The sequence below is a fragment of the Tauraco erythrolophus genome, chromosome 9 (assembly GCF_009769465.1).
Source record: "Tauraco erythrolophus isolate bTauEry1 chromosome 9, bTauEry1.pri, whole genome shotgun sequence".
NCBI lineage: Eukaryota > Metazoa > Chordata > Aves > Musophagiformes > Musophagidae > Tauraco > Tauraco erythrolophus.
This window is the reverse complement of record NC_141473.1, coordinates 29,285,129-29,295,494: the sequence shown is the minus strand read 5'-3', so window position 1 is coordinate 29,295,494 and position 10,366 is coordinate 29,285,129.

Genomic DNA, 10,366 nt, shown 5'->3' with positions numbered 1-10,366 from the left:
GCCAGCTCTGACAATTTACCCTATGTTTCAAAATGCTTGGTGAAATAAACACTGCCAGGAACTAAACAACTAAGGAAAAAACTGAACTTTGATTTAAACCAGCAAGCTTCCTGACCTCTTGTTTACAAAGAAAAACCTGAAAATATGATCTAAACAAAAACTGTTGTTCATGGAAAAAGAAAATAAATTTTAGGTGCCTTACTTGTTGCTTTTGAGCATAGTACCTTTGTTGCTATTCCTGCAAGCCGGACTTTTAAACTCAAGAGCTGGTGTTCCCCTTAGCTTGCTTAAGCAATCAGAGCATCTGGGAGCTCAGGCGTAGCATCAGAAGATGGCATATGTCAAATAGACCTATTCAGTAAACACTAAGCAACACAGTTAAATTATCACGCACATAAAAAGGCGCATGCTTGTACAAAGTATACACAATTTTGATTCTTTTACACTAAAGTGAATTTTGTTCCTATTGCTCATCCCTCAAGAAATGAGTAAGTTTAGCAGAATATAATTAAGCAGCTTTTCATACTATGAGTCATCTCTTCAGCACATATGTTTTCCCTGTCTGCATTCAGCTGGCTCTTTGTGACTTATCTCACTGACCTGTTTTGGGTTACCCTAGGATAATCATATTTTTCCTCTCATCTGTTTCCAGTCAGGGTTCCACAGTCATTTTTCCTGTTGACTCCACAGGGCACAGCATGAGCCCCAAGACAGTAGGATCTGCTTCCTACTCCTAGCTTTCCCCACACACATACTCTTTCCCGTATTCCCTCCTTGGTGAAATTCAGTTAACCAAGAATAAATTTGCCAAAAAAAAAAGATTGTTTTCCCCCCTCCAAATCAATCTCCATTTCACAATGAATTGTCATTTTTCTCACCAGTAACAATGTATCAATTTGTGTTGCCACAAGCAATATCATATCACCTTTTACCAGGGCCTTTTCCTCTGAGTCTGAATTTATCTACTAGTTTTCTGCAAACATCATCTGACTATGTAAAGCATAGCTGAGTCTCTTACTGTTAACAAAGAAAAAAGCCTTTGTTCATGCACTTACAGCTTTGTACTTCCACCATGGCACTGTGAAAATCTAAGCTTCAACTATGTAATTCCCACCCAAATAATACAACATTTCTACATCTCCTTCAACTGCTTACATTTTCATGTTCTTTGCTTATGTCTTGCTCAAGTTAAAACTATCCATAGGTTCTCAAAGGATAAATGTTATTGATTAAAACCGCTTCCTCCATCAGCACACTCTCTTCTTTTTAAAGCTCTCAGACATATAATGAAGTTGTCTTTCACCACTCAGGGCAGTCATACTGTTAGCATAACTCTTGCTCAGAAGCGAACCACTCTGTCCACCCATCTGTTCTGATATCCACTCTGATTATGCCTGGAAACAAGCCTGGCATCAAAGCCCAAAGGAGAACTAAGCTTTCTGGACAAACTGCAGGCCAAACAGCAGATGAATGGTAGGAAATCCTGCAGAAACATAAAGGCTGAGCAGCAGTGATCAACAGCTGAGACACTGAGGAATAGTCCAAGGCCAGCGGATGCACATATTGTAAACATACCAACACCAGAGCAAACTCCCTCTAATGCTTTCAACTCCCCGTCCCCTTGCAATGCTCTTCTAACGGTTGGTGTTCAGGCATTAAAAACTCAACACTCAGCCATGGCAACCAGATGCTGATCCATTTGTGTCCTACACTTGTTACCTTTTTCTACTTTACTCTTAGGTGGTACCTATTATTCTTTACATCATTTTTCAACAAAAATTAATTCCACACATGACATCATATCAAAGAGCATTTGTGGCTGTCCTGGTTGATCTGACAATTAAGAGAATCTTAGACAGATTATAGAAAGCTTTCTTAAATCCTTGCGATTAATAGAGAACATTAATTTAAGTACTAGCCAGTCAGGCTTAAATTCCTCTTTTCAATCTGCAACTCAGGCTGAACAGTAAAAATTTCCTTAAAAACTTGCTGCATTCTCATGTTCTTTGAATAATAAAATGTTCGAAGGTGCATCCCACAAGATCACTGGCACTGAACAACACTCTGAAGAGTTCAGGATGTGTCAACACAATCCAGAAAGGCTGCAAAAGCAATAGGCAAAGGTTAGTTTTTGTGGACAACACAGTGGGCTTTCCACTGTTTTCCAGTTCTTGGCAACAGGTATTTTTAAAGCATGCTTAGAAACTATACGTGCTTGGTCATTAACACTGAGAATATTTACAAATAGTCTAGACCAGGAGAAAAGAATATTGGGGAAAATACAGCCCTTTTCAGATTCTGAGAGCAGGCAGGAGGAGAGATTTCAATTCCCAGATAGTGACATTGCTCCAGCCTTCTAGGACAACCTATACTAGCGATTCATTCCTACTCCTTTCCTCCTCCTTGAAGAGGGTTGCTGAGGGATGCAGGGGCAAGATAGATACAAAGACTATATATGTCCACATGATCATAACCTACAGAATCATCCAGACTGAATTAATTTACATTAGTGTCAGGTGCCATTCCAAACAACATCTTAGATTTCAACCCCATGCTACCATACACACTGGAGCAAGCCTTAAGCTCAGTTCAGCTTCATAAAGCAAGGACATTCCAGTGAACATACACCAAGAGAACTGCAAATGAAAATGCTGTCTCAGGTTTTCAAAAACGTTTCAAAAAATTTCTTCTCCCTTTTCTAATTTTAATAAAGCAAATGTGTCTACAAAGCAGAATTCAATATTTGTCCACATTTTGTTAAGTAACTTCCATGCAGGAAAAGTTAAAAAACCTCAAAGGAATCCTTCAAATTTACTTCTATTGTGAATTCTCTACAGCTACAGAACAGACGAGTAATCTAAAACACTTTATAGAGAAACGAGTTTAAAAAGAGTCAGGTGAGGAGTTGCTCATAATTATATCCCTGTCATCCTTAGGATGTTGGTTTTAAAATCTCTCCCCAGCTTCTTTTTAATCTAATGATTTTTCTCCTACATCTCATCACCCTTGAGTGCAGTGACAAAGACACAAAACATATCTTTCAACATGGCCGTAAGTGGCTTTTCATGGAGGCATAGATAACAGCTTACTTGATTTATAGGACAATTTTCCTGCCATGGGTTGGAAAGTCTGAAGAGATGGAGGATCTGTTCCTCTAATACTTCACTTCATGCACCAAGATAAGAGTTCCATTGGAAAGAATATGAGTCAGCCCAGTTCCAAGACAGTTGCATGCCTTTCTAGAGATGGAATATAATAATTCACCACTGCAGAAATTCAAAAGCCTTTCCTCAAACTGAATTGCATCTTTCTCCTCCCTTCCCTGGTAGGGCCACCGAAGTCAAAAGCAGCAGCTTTTGCTTCCCTTGGTTACAGCAAAACTGTTATAAACATATAGCTGCAACATTCACAGCAGGAATGTGAGTATTTGATCTTACAGGCTTTATTTGCTCTTAACACACATACACTTACCAGCCCTTCTAGATTTCTCCATCTCAAATTTATACTTTTTATACGTCATTATGAAGTAAATATAACATTATATTCCTAGATGAGGAGACTTGGAGCCTTACTTCCACTACTACCACTAATTCTTCCACTCCGCATGCAGGCACATTTGTTACCATAGGTTTATATGGGAGATGTCATGGACCAGGAACTATTTTTCTTATTTCAGGGAAGAGCACTGAAAAATACTGTGAGAAAATGGAGACCTACAGTGACACGATTTTGCAGGCAGCCATACAAGTAAGAATGCAGGTCAAGTTTTCTTTTTTTTATTACTACTAAATTGCTAGACAGACCCAACAGCTATTTTCCAGCATTATGACTTCAAATTTTAGTTTCTTCAGGACACTTCTTACGCCTTCCGTTTATTTTAGTTTCTTCAGGAATTTTCTTAGGCCTTCCAGCTACTCTTGACCTGCAGAATTCCAGCAGTTTATCAACATGGACTCTTATCCCTCAGCTGTCACACAGGATGCATTTAATAGAGGCTTGTGTTCCTTGTCTTCATGATAACAGTACATTTTCAGAAAAATCAGAGCCAAGAGAAGGCCAGATGATGATTTCAACACGAGAAAACAAGAATGAGTTATTTCCTCTCTCAATTGAAAAGTACTTTGTGGAATTCATCACCAGTCTATGTTCTGGAAGCTAAATTACAAATAAGTTCAAAACAAATACTTTCATGAATTTAAGTGCAATTAAACAAGATAAAACTTTTAGCAAAGAAAATCCCCAAGGAGTTTATTACAAAAAGTGGAGTAAGTATACCAGGGAAAAGATACCTACTGTCTTCTTTTACTGTTCTTTAATCACCTGTTACCAGAGACATTACACTGAGCTAAATGGACATCTATTGTAAACAATTACCACATCTTTATCTTCTGGAAAAACACATTAACTTGTTTTCCAGCTTTGAATAATAATAATAAAAGTCCACGAAAGAATCTTCTAAAATATACTAAAGGTAAGTGGCAGAAGAATAAGTTTAGTATGTGAAATTACTGAAGGAAGAGGCAGCAGTAGACACACAAGGCTAGGCATTCAACTGGAGTAAGTTGTTTCAAGCCCTCCAAAAAATTGTATCATACTGACTTCACACTGCTCAGGATCTGAACAGTAATAAATGATACCAAATGCTACATTGCAAGATAGGCTCTATATTTCCCCTAGGAAAAAAAAAAAAAAAAAAAGAAAATAGTTCCTACACATGTGAAAGGCTATAAAATGAGGAAAAAAAAAAATCAGATAAGGCATTGCCTTTTTAGGAAGTGCATAATCAGTCACTGAAAAAGAGAGAGATGTGTGGGATTCCTTCTTTCTCACTCCAAGGCTTCATTGGTCAAAATTTGCACTAGGAATTGACACAGCCTTGGTCCAAGCAATCCAAAGAGCTCACAGCTCATGGCTCTTTCCCAACTGCAGAAGCCAGATGAAATCTCCATGGTGTAACATGTCTTCTACATTATTGTTTCTCCTCTCATTAGGATGATCAAAAACCAACTCCCACAGCAAAAGTCTGCTTCCTATGCCCCTACTCAGTAGCTTATGCACAGATTTATGTGTGAATTAATAATCTAGCCCTTCAGCTCAGGAAAAAAGCCTTTTGTACTTCAATCTCCAGAGATTACTAAATTCAGACCCTGCAGGTAATCGGTGAGAAAGTAAAATTAGAGCTTTCCAGACCAGAGCCTGAGTCCATTTCGCTTGCTTCTACAGTAAATTACTCAAGGTGATCAACAATATTCTGATCAAAATGCTGATTCAAGAGAACAACAACAACTAAAATATTCCTTCAGAACACATTTTATTCTGCTAAAACCCTCCTCAGAAGCCAGGCGAGCAGGCACTCCCCACTGCCTGACCAGCTGGCTAGCCTGGCTGGCTCCTTTCCAGCTTGCCTACCAGCCGGCCGGGCAGCAGCCAGCGCACCAGGCAGACCCCGGCTGGGGAAGAACCACATTTGCACAAAAAAAAGAACCCTGAAACAACTTGTTCTGTTTTGCCTAAGTTTCACCATGTCAACATTCTGTTCCAGCACTGAATGAAAAAAAATGTCAACCACCCAGAATTGTCCACAAAACTGAAATACCCTTTTCTGGCCAATTTTAGTTACCATCTGTATGTGTGCTGTTATTATTGCATCTCCACAAAACAAACAAAAAAACAAACAAACAAAACCAAAACAAAACAAACAAACAAAAAAAAAAACACAAAAGAAAAAACCACAACTCTCTCAGAGTGTCTGCTTCCATTTTACTTGAGAAGCATGGATTTAAAGACAGTGAGTATTGAGGAATCAGTCCCATGTTGACTAAATTAATCACATTTTTATAGATAACATACAGCATGACAAAATTCCAAGTATCTGAGAAAAGGGTTCAGTATTTTAAGACTGTTATAGTTAAACACTGCCTTTTGCAAGACTTTTATAAAAATAGCTCTTTAGTCAGCTGCTTGGTTGATTCTGCTGCTTATAGTACTAATTTCATAACACTGCACACTGTAACCAGAGGGATATTTTTCAAGGACTTTGCCATTATGCATATGGTGTTATTCTACTGATCTATTCCCTGGAGAAATAACAAAGCACCCGGATTTCTAATCACCACTATAGAACCTAACGAGTGACCAGTAATGTAGACTGTTCCCTGCTATTTGTAAAACAACCTCCTCCAACTTAAGAGATCCAGTATCTTTTTCGTCTTTCTGTACATCCCAACTGTATTTATTAGAAATGTAGTTGCAAATATCATTATTGCTTTAATTAGAGGATAGAGTACTAGAAATTAAATGCATTACCTATGTCAACACATTTTGGATCTTGATAAGGATAAAGTCAGAGTTCAATAGATAATTCATTCTCACAAATTCCTCATTTATTTCATGTTGCCGTCTCAGCAGTTGTAGTTTTCTGCCCACTCCCGCTAGATCTAGTTTAAGATCAAAGCTGATTCAGCTGTCAGTTTGCTCAGGTGATTTTTTTTTTTTGTAAGAAAATTACATTTTAGATGTACATCATTCATACAAAATCATTTATCCAGCAAATTGTGACAAGAGAACTGGACAGAAATGGAAACCAGTGATTAATGTCAATTTTTTAAGCAGGTCAAAGGAAACCATCCTTGTACATCTATCTATTCCAAGAGTTTTCAGACTGTTTTCATCAATAAAAAAAGCAACAAATCCAAAGTCATCTATTTTTAAAAAAAAAAACATTGATCTCCTACCAATTTTATACCTGTGTTGCCCTTAGGACATGATTTTGAAGAGGTCACAGAGACAAATACTTAGTTACTTTCAATTACAAAGGCTTTCCAAGATACATCAATATATACCACCTTAGTTTCTTACTCAGAATTAAAAAAAAATACTGAGGTTTTCGCTAAGAGATTTTTAACCTGATGAATCTAGCCATTTTTCTAAAGATGGCACCTTGTTTAAAGCACAAAAATCAAAATTGTTGTTCTTAAATAACTGCTTTTAATTTTTTAAGTCAAAGAATTTTTCTTCTCAAAGGACAGTAACAGCCTTTTAAGATATTCTACTTCCCCTCCCTTTAATTCATTCTCTCTTCAAAAGAGCTCAAGACGCCTCTGGTTCCCCTAAAGCAAATTTCTGTATGCACTAAATTCATGCATTCTAATTTAAAAGAAAAATCTCGCATTAACTAATGGACACATTAAGGAAAGAAAATGGTGAATCCATCAAACAAGGAAAATAAATTATGAATTATTAATCCTTGGCTGAAGAAATCCTAGGCCAAGATTCATGACTCATCTTTTTCAGCTAAATAGTCTATGAAGTAGAAATGCAAATTTACTACAGTTTTGGTAACACCTTACATAATATTCTACTATAAATTTACTTCAGCCATCAGTTTTCCAGCATTATTTCTTACATTCATTTCAACAACTTCAGATGGTCTTGTTTTCTGGAAGTAGATGGAGGAATCTTCAGATTGAAAGGGCAGAAGATTGATTTAGAACAACTCAATAAAATAAATGGTAACTAATTTCAGGACTGGATATTATTCCCAGAGTTTATAAGGAATTCAAAAAAAGAATCCTCAGATCATTAATGGTAACATACAGAATGCCGTTTAAAACAACTGCAGAATTAACAGGGTGAAAAGCAGTAAGAGAGGCATGAGTTTACCAAAACAGTTGCAAGGAGTGCAGGAAATTAAAAGTACAGAAACCTGATCTGTGCATAGGCAAACTGTAGGATTACAGTAAAGCACAGAATTACTAAACAAAGATATGACAAAAAAAAGGAAAGAGTGAGACTTCTGTGGAGGGAAGTAATGCTCAGCCTCTCTCTATTTAAACACATTTTTAAGGAACTGGCAAGAAGGTCAATAAAGGAGATACTGTTAACAATGAATTTTGATTTCTACAAACCTTTCAGTAAGGTTTATAATCTAAGCTATTTTAGGATATGAGAGAATGTTATCTGATGAAGTCTGAAGGGCAGAATAAAGACTGCTTTCACAATAGAGAGACAGAATTATTAGAGGTTACCTTTGATGGAACCTGTGTCATTCAATATATTCATAAACAATCTAGAAATAGCGGAATAGTAAAGAGGCTTTGGATTATCTGGAGTACTCAAAATTAAAACTGATTGTAGAGAGTTGTAGAAAAATCTCATCATCTTGTATGACGTGGGATAAAGAGATACATCAAGTTCAGTGTCTGTACATGCAGAACAACATACATAGGAAAAAGATGGCCTAATTATGAATAATGGTGGGGGTCTAAATGAATTCCCTTTGCCCAGAAGAGATGGAGTCACTTTGAATAGCTGCACCAAACACATTCTTAAATAGATAAAGGATCAAAGGAGTGGAAAACAAAAAATTGCTGTCTTCATCTTAATCCCAGTCCATCTATACCTTGAAAACACTTCTGAATTCTAGCTCGTCATTAAAAAAAAAAAAAAGTGAACTGGAAAAAGACTGAGGCAAGTTATCAAAGCTTCTGTAGAGGAAATATTAAATGAATTGGCAGAAGAATTACAAAGGAGAAATATATAATAAAAATCCATCTAATCATGACAAGCATGGGAAAAGCAAACAGTGAAGGATCATTTCTTTCTCTTTTTACAGAAATTGAAAGGCCAATAGCTTTGAGCTTTTTGGTAGACGTTTTAAAATGAAGGGAAGTATCTTCCTCTTAAACCAATAAAAAAGTGGAACTTAATATCACAGTGTGCTGTGAAGATAAAAGGTATGAGTTATCTTGAATAGTTAAACAAATTCATGGAATAAGAGTCCATTATAATGTATTAAATACATTTATGTAAATACTAGGTATGTTTCTAAAGGCCAAGGTTGCCAGAGACTAAGGGAGAAGTATATTACAGTATCTGTTTCATTCTTGCATTCTTTCAGTGCCTGCTACTGGCCACTATCAGAGCAGATATACAGCTAGCTGAACTGCAAGTACTATCTTTATCAAAAAGAGGTGTTTAGAAATGACAGGCTTGATTTGGGTTCTCTCCTCTCTCCTCCCTACTTCAAACTCTGCCACAGTTATATGTTGATTTATTTTTCCAGATAGAATTTATCTCTGTATATTTATGCCTGCACAAGAGCTATGTGCTATCTGAGAAGTGGACCAAGCCTTTGCCCTCATGCTCTTGGATGAAATGAGTTATTTAATGAGCCTATTTAGATCTGGACCCTTCAAGATATCATCTCATGGTTAATCATTGTCACTGAAAAGAAATACCAGAAAACTCAAAATATTTTCCGTACTGGCTCATCACAGTTTTCAATCCCATTCTGTTTAGAAAGCCTGAGTCAGCACCTGGAGTACCTGAAGCTCTCTGGAGATGACACAGAAGATGAAGATCAAATCCTTGAAAGTCTGAATGGAATTCTCCTAGCTCTTACTGAAGATAGCTAAGTATCACTCACTGAAACTTTTGCACAATCTGAAAGCATTCACTGGAGGCTTTGTCTATTGTGATAATCTGTACTATAAGAAGTGATTGCTGCTGGAACCGTAGCTGTCCTCAGTCTGTTCTGCCGTTTTCATTTCTCTTTGTATACCCGCAAATCTGCCTCTGACCAGATAAAACTACTGGTCATTGAAACACCTGAAGCTGCAGATTAATTTCAAATTTAATATTCTATTAATATTCTATTTAATATTCTATTTACTACAAAAAGAACTCCTACGATAAAATTGGGGTGACACTATCAGGTCAGGAATTTAAAGAGTAGTTCCTAGTCTCCTTTTAAGAAACTTAAAAGGTCTCTGCACATTCTCCTAAAATGACATAAACCTGCATTTACTTGAATCTCCTGGCAGATGGGGACTTATTACCTCAAGGACAACTCGCCATATTTTTGATGAAAAAAGGCTAAGGGAATTGACTGTTCTACTTATTAGTCTAATAAAAGGTGTTGTGCCTGTCTACAAAACTAATTGCTAGGCCATACCTTAAGAATAGAATCTTAATCCCCAACTTCCCATGCCTTATGCAAGCACTCTTTTGTAGTCAGAGAAGATGAAACTGCTTTCCTTTTTGCTTTGCCACCTGTGCTTCAATTCAGCATAAAGCAGGATAATCAGCCGGAATTACACTTGCAAGAAGATGACTATTCCTATATATTTAGACTGAGATAGCCTTTAAGTACCTTGTTAAACCAGAACCTTGGCTCTCACAGATATCCACTCAGAACTCTAGGAAACAAAGCAACATATAAATAAACAGTTGCAAACCTACTGCACGTATTGTTAACACTCTTTTCATTACAGAGCAGAGATCCTTCACCCTACTCAGAGAGAGTGGGATCTTCCTAACTTTGGCAAAAATCCTGAAGGGCAATCCACGATGTGCAGTAAAAGCA